An 8,433-nucleotide genomic window follows, 5' to 3' on the forward strand; every position below is an offset into this window, starting at 1 on the left:
TACACATGAAAGTATCAGCTTTTCCCTCTGAGAGCAAAATGCAGGTCAGCCTCAGTTTCCAGCTTGCACTGGATAGTTAAAGCACATTTAGCCTGTACCTGACTAAAATAGAAATTCACAGTGCCAGAATGCTACTAAGTCACTTTGTTCTTTATCTTGAATAATAAGAAGCAATAGTATAGCAACTGGACAGTATGTCCAGGTTCAGCATGATTTTTAATCTCCTAACCACCATTGAGGTGTTTGGGTTTCTGCTTACATTTACATTGATTTCCATTAAAAACTGGAGGTTTAAATGGTTAACATAACCAAAATCAGAATATTTGCATTCTTATTGAAATAGATTTACATAGATTTCTCACTTTTGGTCTTTATCATAAAATTTTATCTTTCACCATAATCACAAGGCAGAATTTTGATTGGGCATACAAAACCTAGAATTTTAAAAACTTAATTTGGGGTTTTGTATACAGTAAAAATGTAATCAATTCAGATGGAAATTCATTACTCCTTCACCCAGAACAGTGTTCACCCACTCATTATGGGTAATGAGTGGCATTTACCCACTCATAATGACCATAGACATTGGCACATGTAATCCAGTGGTTGAGCACATAGTACAGTTTTGCCTGTATTTTTTGTAAGTTACACCAATACATTTTTTTGCATATACGTCAGAATAATTCATGACTTTACATGATATCCTCAGGTTTCTCTTGCCATAGCAGAGGATTTGACTGTTCTCCTGGGATCTTTTTATGAAATGGATCCCTTCGTATGCAAATCCCTTGGTCACAGTGTGGGACGTAGAAGAGCCTTGACTCACTGTTAGCCTTTCCTCAGAAAGACTTTCCACAGAGCAAAGGCTTAAAAGATGAGACAGAAATACATATTTTGACTAGGGTTATGGGACACACTTGCTTTTGTTTGGTTCTGTGAATAATTCAGTAAGAGGCAAACTGCACTACTTTTGCATGGTGCTTAGCACATGGAAGCACTGACTTGGAGAAACATCAACAGCATGCTTTGGCAAACGCCAGGAAATGAAAGGAGTATCACAACATATAATGCCAATCTAAAGAACATAATGCCAATCTAAAGAACAGCACCTCAATATGCTCTGTGATGACAAGCTTAGTGCTGATAAAAGGGTAAAGAGTGGGTGTCCCTCAGCCCTCCTTTGGTCTTCTTCAGGGTAAAGGATTCAAAGAAAGATTCTGGAGAGAAATATAGCTGTCCCAGCCCTATGGATAGGCTTTTCACCATGGGGGTACCACCTAGTCATGAAATACGCATTTTTGTAATTCAGTACTTTCAGTCCATACCACTGCAGTGAAGGCCACCTCAAGGATCAAAACTCCACTGTGCTACATGTCAGTGTACAACAGAACAACAGACAGCTCTCAAATCCCCTGTGCGTGCCCATTTTCCTAGTCCACAGGCACTTTCTTCCCCACTAAAATCAAACTGAATACACTGCTGTGAGGAGTTCTTGCTCTCAAGAATTCTTTTCCTCTGCTGAAATCATTATGCTAAATTTCACCTAGAGAAAATGGTCCAATAGAGAATTTAGTAGAGATCTTATCCCTCATTCCATATTGCTGATAACTGCCATAAAAGGCTGACTTCACTACTTTTATAATGCAAAGTAAGGGAAGTTTGATAGTGCTAGGACTAGTTAATGTGTTAATGTAACATTTGGCTTTCCTCATATGCCAGCCACTTTCTCTAATAGAATTACAACAGAAATATTGAGCATTCACTTTTATACGATATCCAGTCTCATTTCAGGACCTGAACACTTGTCTGAATGTGAAGAAAAAATAAGTGCCTACAGGCTCAATCCTGCAAGGTGCTAAGTGCCCACAACTCTCAGAGAAAATCATCTACATTTTAACCTGTTCTTATTCAAGCAATCTTCTCTTCACTTTTCTTCCAGAAGGAGTTTGCACAAATGAGGAACAAGGAATAATATGGGCTTGTTTGCAGATGGAAGCCACTGTAAGATAAATCAGGCAGTGAATTTCAAGTCTAATTTATTTATTTACAGAGGTTGAATCCAAGAGTACTTGTATGTACAGTGTATGCCACGGCAGGAGTCTGACCTGTTGGGTGCGGTAGATGCTACGGCAATGTAAGTTATAGTGGTGTCTTAGTGGTATCTTATGTGGGTTTCCTAAGACTGCTTCTCATGACATAAGAAAAGAAACAACCATCAGGCATTGATGCATTAAATGCATACAGCATTTAATACCCAAATTAAGTTAATTTAGCCCTTCTCCTCCTACTGCAGTGTCAATCCGTCATATTACTGACATCTGCAGCAGAGTGCATGGCTACATGTCCATTTGGTAGTGAAACACTGATCTGAAGTAGTAGATTCAATTTATTTCAACTATTGATTTCAAAATCAATTTCAACACTCAGGAGGTGGTATCCGCAGCTAAGACATCTTGGTAGCAAATTTTTGCACTCTACCATTAAGTGTCTACTGTCCCTTCTGTTTCAAATGTCACCATTCCTGTGTTTATTTTTTCTGAATTAATAGGAATAGCATTGCGTTTTACTGCAGTACGTCAGAATGATCAAAATGCTGGCACTCGTGGCTATCTGTATTCTCCATGACAATTAAGTTACTGCAGATTCATTAAACAACAATGAAAAAAATTATCTTTGAGGTGGTGGATCTGCCATAGAAAAAAGAAAAAAAGACTGCAACTGATCTACATCAGGTATCTGACTGATGAACTAAGACTCACTATTCTGTACATATAATATACAAGAGAATGGATAAGCATTTACCTCAGTTACACTGAGGAATTTAACATCTAGTTACTTGCGTTCCTGAATTAACCCAGTAACCTTCCGTAGTGCCAGCCCATAGCTTTCCTGGGCAGAGTTCTCTTTTCAGTCAAGAGCACATGCTGAGCTTATTTCTATGGAGTGTTTTTTCACCTGAACTTAACTATCTTACAACTTGCCTACTACATCACCTAACCTAGTTGCGGCTTTTTTTCCTGGAGTCTCTTACCTGATCCTCTCCTCTTCAGATTTCTGCATCTACTTACATCAACCTCGTAATTCCAAACTGCTTCTGGTACTTTGGATAAACAGCTCTCTCTGGTGGGGACCTTTAAATTAAATCATTCACAGTGTATTTTATTTACCATCTTTTAAAACTTTGTTTTAACCTGTAAAATATTCTCTGCATATTGCCTGCCACAGAGACTCATTTTGTCTTAGTTTTCCATTGCCTAATGCCTTTTATATGTATTTTTTTAAATGTATTTTTTTTTACAGTCCAAAAAATTGCAGTGGAGTGAATATTGAAACAAAAGCAAGTATTTATGAGAAATGTGGGCCAAGGAACATTCCCAAAGACAGATATGGTTATTATATGTTAAATCATAAACTGCTTGAGAATCAAATATAAGATGCTTATACTGCAAAAGGACAAATGCTACACTTGATTATATTAACAGTAACAGCATGTGTCAAACCAGTACAATAATCCTTCTGCTCTGCTCAGCAACGCTCAAGCTTCAACAGCAGGACTGAGTGGATTCAGTTTGGGACATGACATTTTAAAAAGACAAATTGAAAACCAAGCAGATGAGAACAACAAAGATGACAAAAATGGCTTAGAAAACACAATTCAGAAGGGTTTATGTTTTGCATTCTTTTCACATGTATAAAGAAAATGCAGCTTGAGAAATATCCCTAGAAGAAAGATGGAGTCAAAAAAATGGCAGTTTCCTCCAATACTAAAATTGCTGTGTTTATCACTGTTTAATAATTTGAGTGAAGAAAAGAAAGATGAACAGGCAGAAGAGTGAGGTTATCTTCCCATTTGTTATGACACAACATCAAATAAAGATGTCGTAACTATGGAATGTGAAGAGGTACATACTAAAGGCAATCTGAATGCCTGAGTATTTTCATGTGTATGCTGTGGTGAGATCCGTACGTTCTGTGATTGGTAAGTGAGTACCTATTCACTATTTAATTACCCATCCTCACTATATATGTAAACACAGTGCTGAGTAAAAGGCCTTTCATTTCCTGAAAGGGCACAATTTCTCTTCTAGTAATTCCAGATTCTTGTATAATGTTCAACACTATGATTAAAATTTTATAGGAAATTAATTTCCTTAAAAAAAAATTAAAAAATCAAGCCAGAACACTTCCTTTTTTCTCCTCCCTCCTTTCCCTAAAAACATTTTGCAGAATAAAATAAAACTTCAAAAAAAAGAAAAAAAAAAAAAAAAAAAGAAGTAACCCAATGCTAGTAAAATTAGATCCTGAATGTTTCATCTTGCCAGCCACCCATCTGGAAAGCCTTCCTAAATTCAGTTTTTGTAAATTCAGAAAAGTACTTCTGAGTACATGGACTTGAAATCTTGAATTTAATTAAACATTACATAGCAAATTTGTTCAGTGTATCTCCATTGCATTCTGTGCAGCCCATACAAAAGGACACTTCAGGTTTCTGTATTAGTGCAGTGTCCCAAGCACTCCATGTTTCACTGTCTCAGCATGTCCTGTAGTCAAGAGCTGGTACTAGCACAGCCAACCAAGGTCAGTCATTCTGGTCAGGATGGAATGGACTCCTCTCTTCTGGTACCACAGGTACCATTTGCAGATGCTATTAAGTTAGAGAGCTAGTGAGGAATTCAGGCTGTCAGGTCTCCATGGTCTGAATCCCTGCAAGAAAATTAATTGCAGCGGGGAGGAGTGATAACAGCAATAGTTCACTCGGAAACTGTATTTCTAGAGAAGGTTTAATGCCCAGGGCATTTTCAGAGACTTCAGCTACCAAACTTCATATGTTTCTAGTAAATGTCCGTAAAATGAGATTTTTCAGAGACTGGTGACTTGATAGGCAAATTTCATAAAGATGGAAAAAACTCATCCCAGGCAAAAGATAGTTCCCTCTGATGTCAAGCCTCTGCTCCACCATACAGAGGATATGAGATCATTTGGATTAAATGATGATACGATTTTATTAGCATGGGTAATAAGAATTTTTCCTTAATTCAGTTTCAGAAAATGGCTGAGCTATTTTAGCTGAAATAGCAGGAAAAGGATATCTAAAAGAGATACTCCGTATGTGGTGGGGGGAAGGAGGGAAGGTCACATGCATTTTAAAGCTACACAAGTACCTGAAAATAAGGTCTTACAGTAAAAAGTGATGGAAGACTCTGACAATAAGAAGCACTATCAAGTCCACCTTTCCTATCTATGGAATACCAATTACCTGAGGCAAATACAATCACTGACAATCTTTTCTAACTTAAACGCTGAAAGAAGGTAGTCTAAACTGAGCAGAAATCTAACTCCAGGTTTCAAAACATTGGCCCAAAGGTAGCAATATTCACTACTGGTTTGGGGTTTGTTTGTTTGTTTGTTTTTTTAAGAAATACATGGATGCAAGACTAATATATCCATTTTAAAATCCATTTTTTGATACTAGACTATCATTTAAATCCTGATTTTCATATTATTTGTGCGAACTACCATGGAAAAGATATTTTCAGATCTGGCAAAAGAAACTCTTACCTAATGCTGTATGCACATGTCGCCCTCTCCTCACCCAGGTCCCCACACAGTGACACTTACGCAATGCTCCCTTTTTTCTTCTCCTACCAGAGGGGACAAGAACATTATGGAGTGAAAATGCTCAGACTAACAATAGTAACAGAGGTTTACTGCTTCTGAGGAGTCTACTCCCCCAGCACTAAATGAAGTGTTTTAAAAATAAACAAATAATAAAACAGAAATACCATGCCATAGATCTGTCATACCTAAAAGTAACCACCTGGTAATTCATATATGTCTATTCAGTGCTGACACTGCAAACAACTGGATCATGAATGTTTGTATTCGTAATATCCAAGAGCAGACAAGTAGCTCTAATGCATCACAGAGGCTAATGAATAAATGCCTGTCTGCAGGGCCTGAAAATGAGTCTCAAAACATGAAAAGCTCAATTTTTAAGTTATTGCTTATAAAAGATTAAATATATATAGTAAGAAAACTTAAAACAAGACATTGACAATTACTTAGCAAAATGTAAAGTCTTTCAGGTGCTGTATCACCACACTTGGACAATTTTTGCAATTATTTCACTGCTCTTTTTTGAACACTGTTGCAAACTTTGCCACGTTTAATGGTTAGAAATCTACTTCTAATTTTCAGAGTAAATTTATCTATGGCTAGTTGAAACATATTTCTGTATGTCTTCTACCTCTCCAGTATTCACACTTCTGACGTATTTTTAATATGCATATAATACCGCCTGTCAGTCTCCCTTGTGTGTAAGCCTGTCAAGCACTTTTTTTCTGCTACACATTTTTCACTCCCTCCTAGGCCCTCTGCATCTCTCCAGTCCCCACCTTTCTTGAATGGGTGACTCAGATTGTATATGGCTTCCCAAGTGAGATCTCATCAATCTTGTGCAATAGTATGAATATTTTGCTGTTGGAAATACCTTGCTGGACACATTCTACAGTCACATCTGCCTTTTCTTCACTGTTGTGTCCTGTTTGTCTCTCACAGACATACTGACATTTATAGCAGGTCCTTCTCTTTCTCTACCATTTCCTCCAGATCATCTATCCAGTTTTTAACATAAATTCTTGTTACCTGTCACCAAGAAAATACTGCATAGTTTTATAAATCCCATTATTTTAGTTTTGAAGATAATCCAGTTCTTTCTGTATGATATCCTGATCTTCTATTTGATTAACAATGTCCTTCATTTTATTCTCCTTTTTTTTATACACACTAAAATATACTTGAAAAATTGTTTTAATAATCTTTGTAAAACATAACTTTGTTTAACTTTTGTCAAATCTGATCTTACCCCTGGTTTTTTTGATCTCCAAAATATGACTGTCATTTTCATCAATCCATTTGTTCCACTCTTTGGAGGCTCTTTTTCTTAAATCCTACATTCTTCTGGAAATGATCTTTTTCCCATTATTTTTAGAGCTCTTTGAACATTTCCCCTCCCCTTTCCCACACTTTTTATATACATTTGTAATAGATTTTCCTCTTTTGACTCAAAGAAATTCCAGTCTCTCCCCATTCATATCCACCCAATTGACTTAACACTAAGAGCTCCAGCGAATCAAACTATGTCCTATTAAAACTGACAACTTCAATCACAGCTGTGCTTTTGCCTATAATTCTTCTCACTTAGAATGAATTAATTCATACTTAATCTGGATTTTGCATACTTTTCTCTCTCCCATTTTCCTTCCCTGAACCATGCAAAACCTTCAACCCATCTGTTACAGATATTATTCTGCCATGTTGGTTTCTTTCAATAGTATAATACTATATATTCTTCATAAATTCACTAAGTGGCTCCATTTTGTCCCATAGGGTCCTTGAACTAAAAGGCAGACTCTTGCTCCCAATGACAGTGTCGGGACTAGCTCTAGCTGTTCTCCACTCACTCTGCTATTTATCTGACTACCATTCTCATCGTTAACAGGAGGTGCTGTTTCCATGTCGCTCTTTCTCCTATCCAGTAACATTTCATTGCCTTTTGTCATAAACTCATTTGCCAATTTTTCCTTCACAAACAGATACAGAAATTAATAAAAGCCTTTCCCAATCACCGGCCTTTATATCCTAAACATCCCCCATCACTGACAAGCCTCCAAGGGTTCTACAGGGTACCCTTGGTAAGTTTATCTCCAGGAAGAAAATCTTCCAAGAGGAAAGTCTCTTTCCATGAGTGTGTCTCAATGGTTGAATATCCTAAATCCCTGGTTATTGCAACAGCTCTTTGCAACCTTACTCTGACAGTTAAGGTTATACCTATGAGCAGAAAATGGATCAGGTAAGAGAAGTGTTTTATAAATAAGAGAATTAGTATCCTGATAATGCTTTATCAAAAGGGGGCAATTTTTGATGTCACAAGATCTGTTTTGTTTTGTCCACAACTAAGTTAAGTAATTGCAAGCTGTTGAAAGTTTTACTGTTATTTTTCTGCTTTGTAATATATGTTGGTTTTAAGACAATCCATATGGTAGATAGAATTTGACGAAAGTCATCCCAAACGTGGCACATACCCCTCAGTCCATATGCAAGGACAGATCATTTCTCAAAGCTGACATCCAGTCACAGAAATAGTGACATGGGGCCACGCACAAGAGCACAGAGGCCTGAGGCTCATGAATACACTGATTAAGCAGAAGTCATAGTTCAAAGTGACATTTACAAATAGAACAACAAACTCCGGGCTAGTTTATCTAGAACAATCCCAAACTCTTCTGCATTTTCAAACCATTTTATCTAGGAATAAAGGATAGACACAGTTTCAGCTATCCTTAACTGCACAATAAATACATACCTACTATGAAATACACACAAGATATTATTTACCCCTAGCCCTGCAGTACTGACAATAGCATTTAGGCT

At 37.0% G+C, this 8,433-nt stretch overlaps 1 pseudogene; it reads right to left on the bottom strand.

The window, feature by feature from the left end:
* Positions 1 to 7,517, bottom strand: part of LOC104032107 (bifunctional heparan sulfate N-deacetylase/N-sulfotransferase 4-like) — a 72,781-nt pseudogene extending 65,264 nt beyond the window's left edge.
* Positions 7,518 to 8,433: the final 916 nt, after the last annotated feature.

The sequence above is a fragment of the Pelecanus crispus genome, chromosome 4 (genome assembly GCF_030463565.1).
Source record: "Pelecanus crispus isolate bPelCri1 chromosome 4, bPelCri1.pri, whole genome shotgun sequence".
NCBI lineage: Eukaryota > Metazoa > Chordata > Aves > Pelecaniformes > Pelecanidae > Pelecanus > Pelecanus crispus.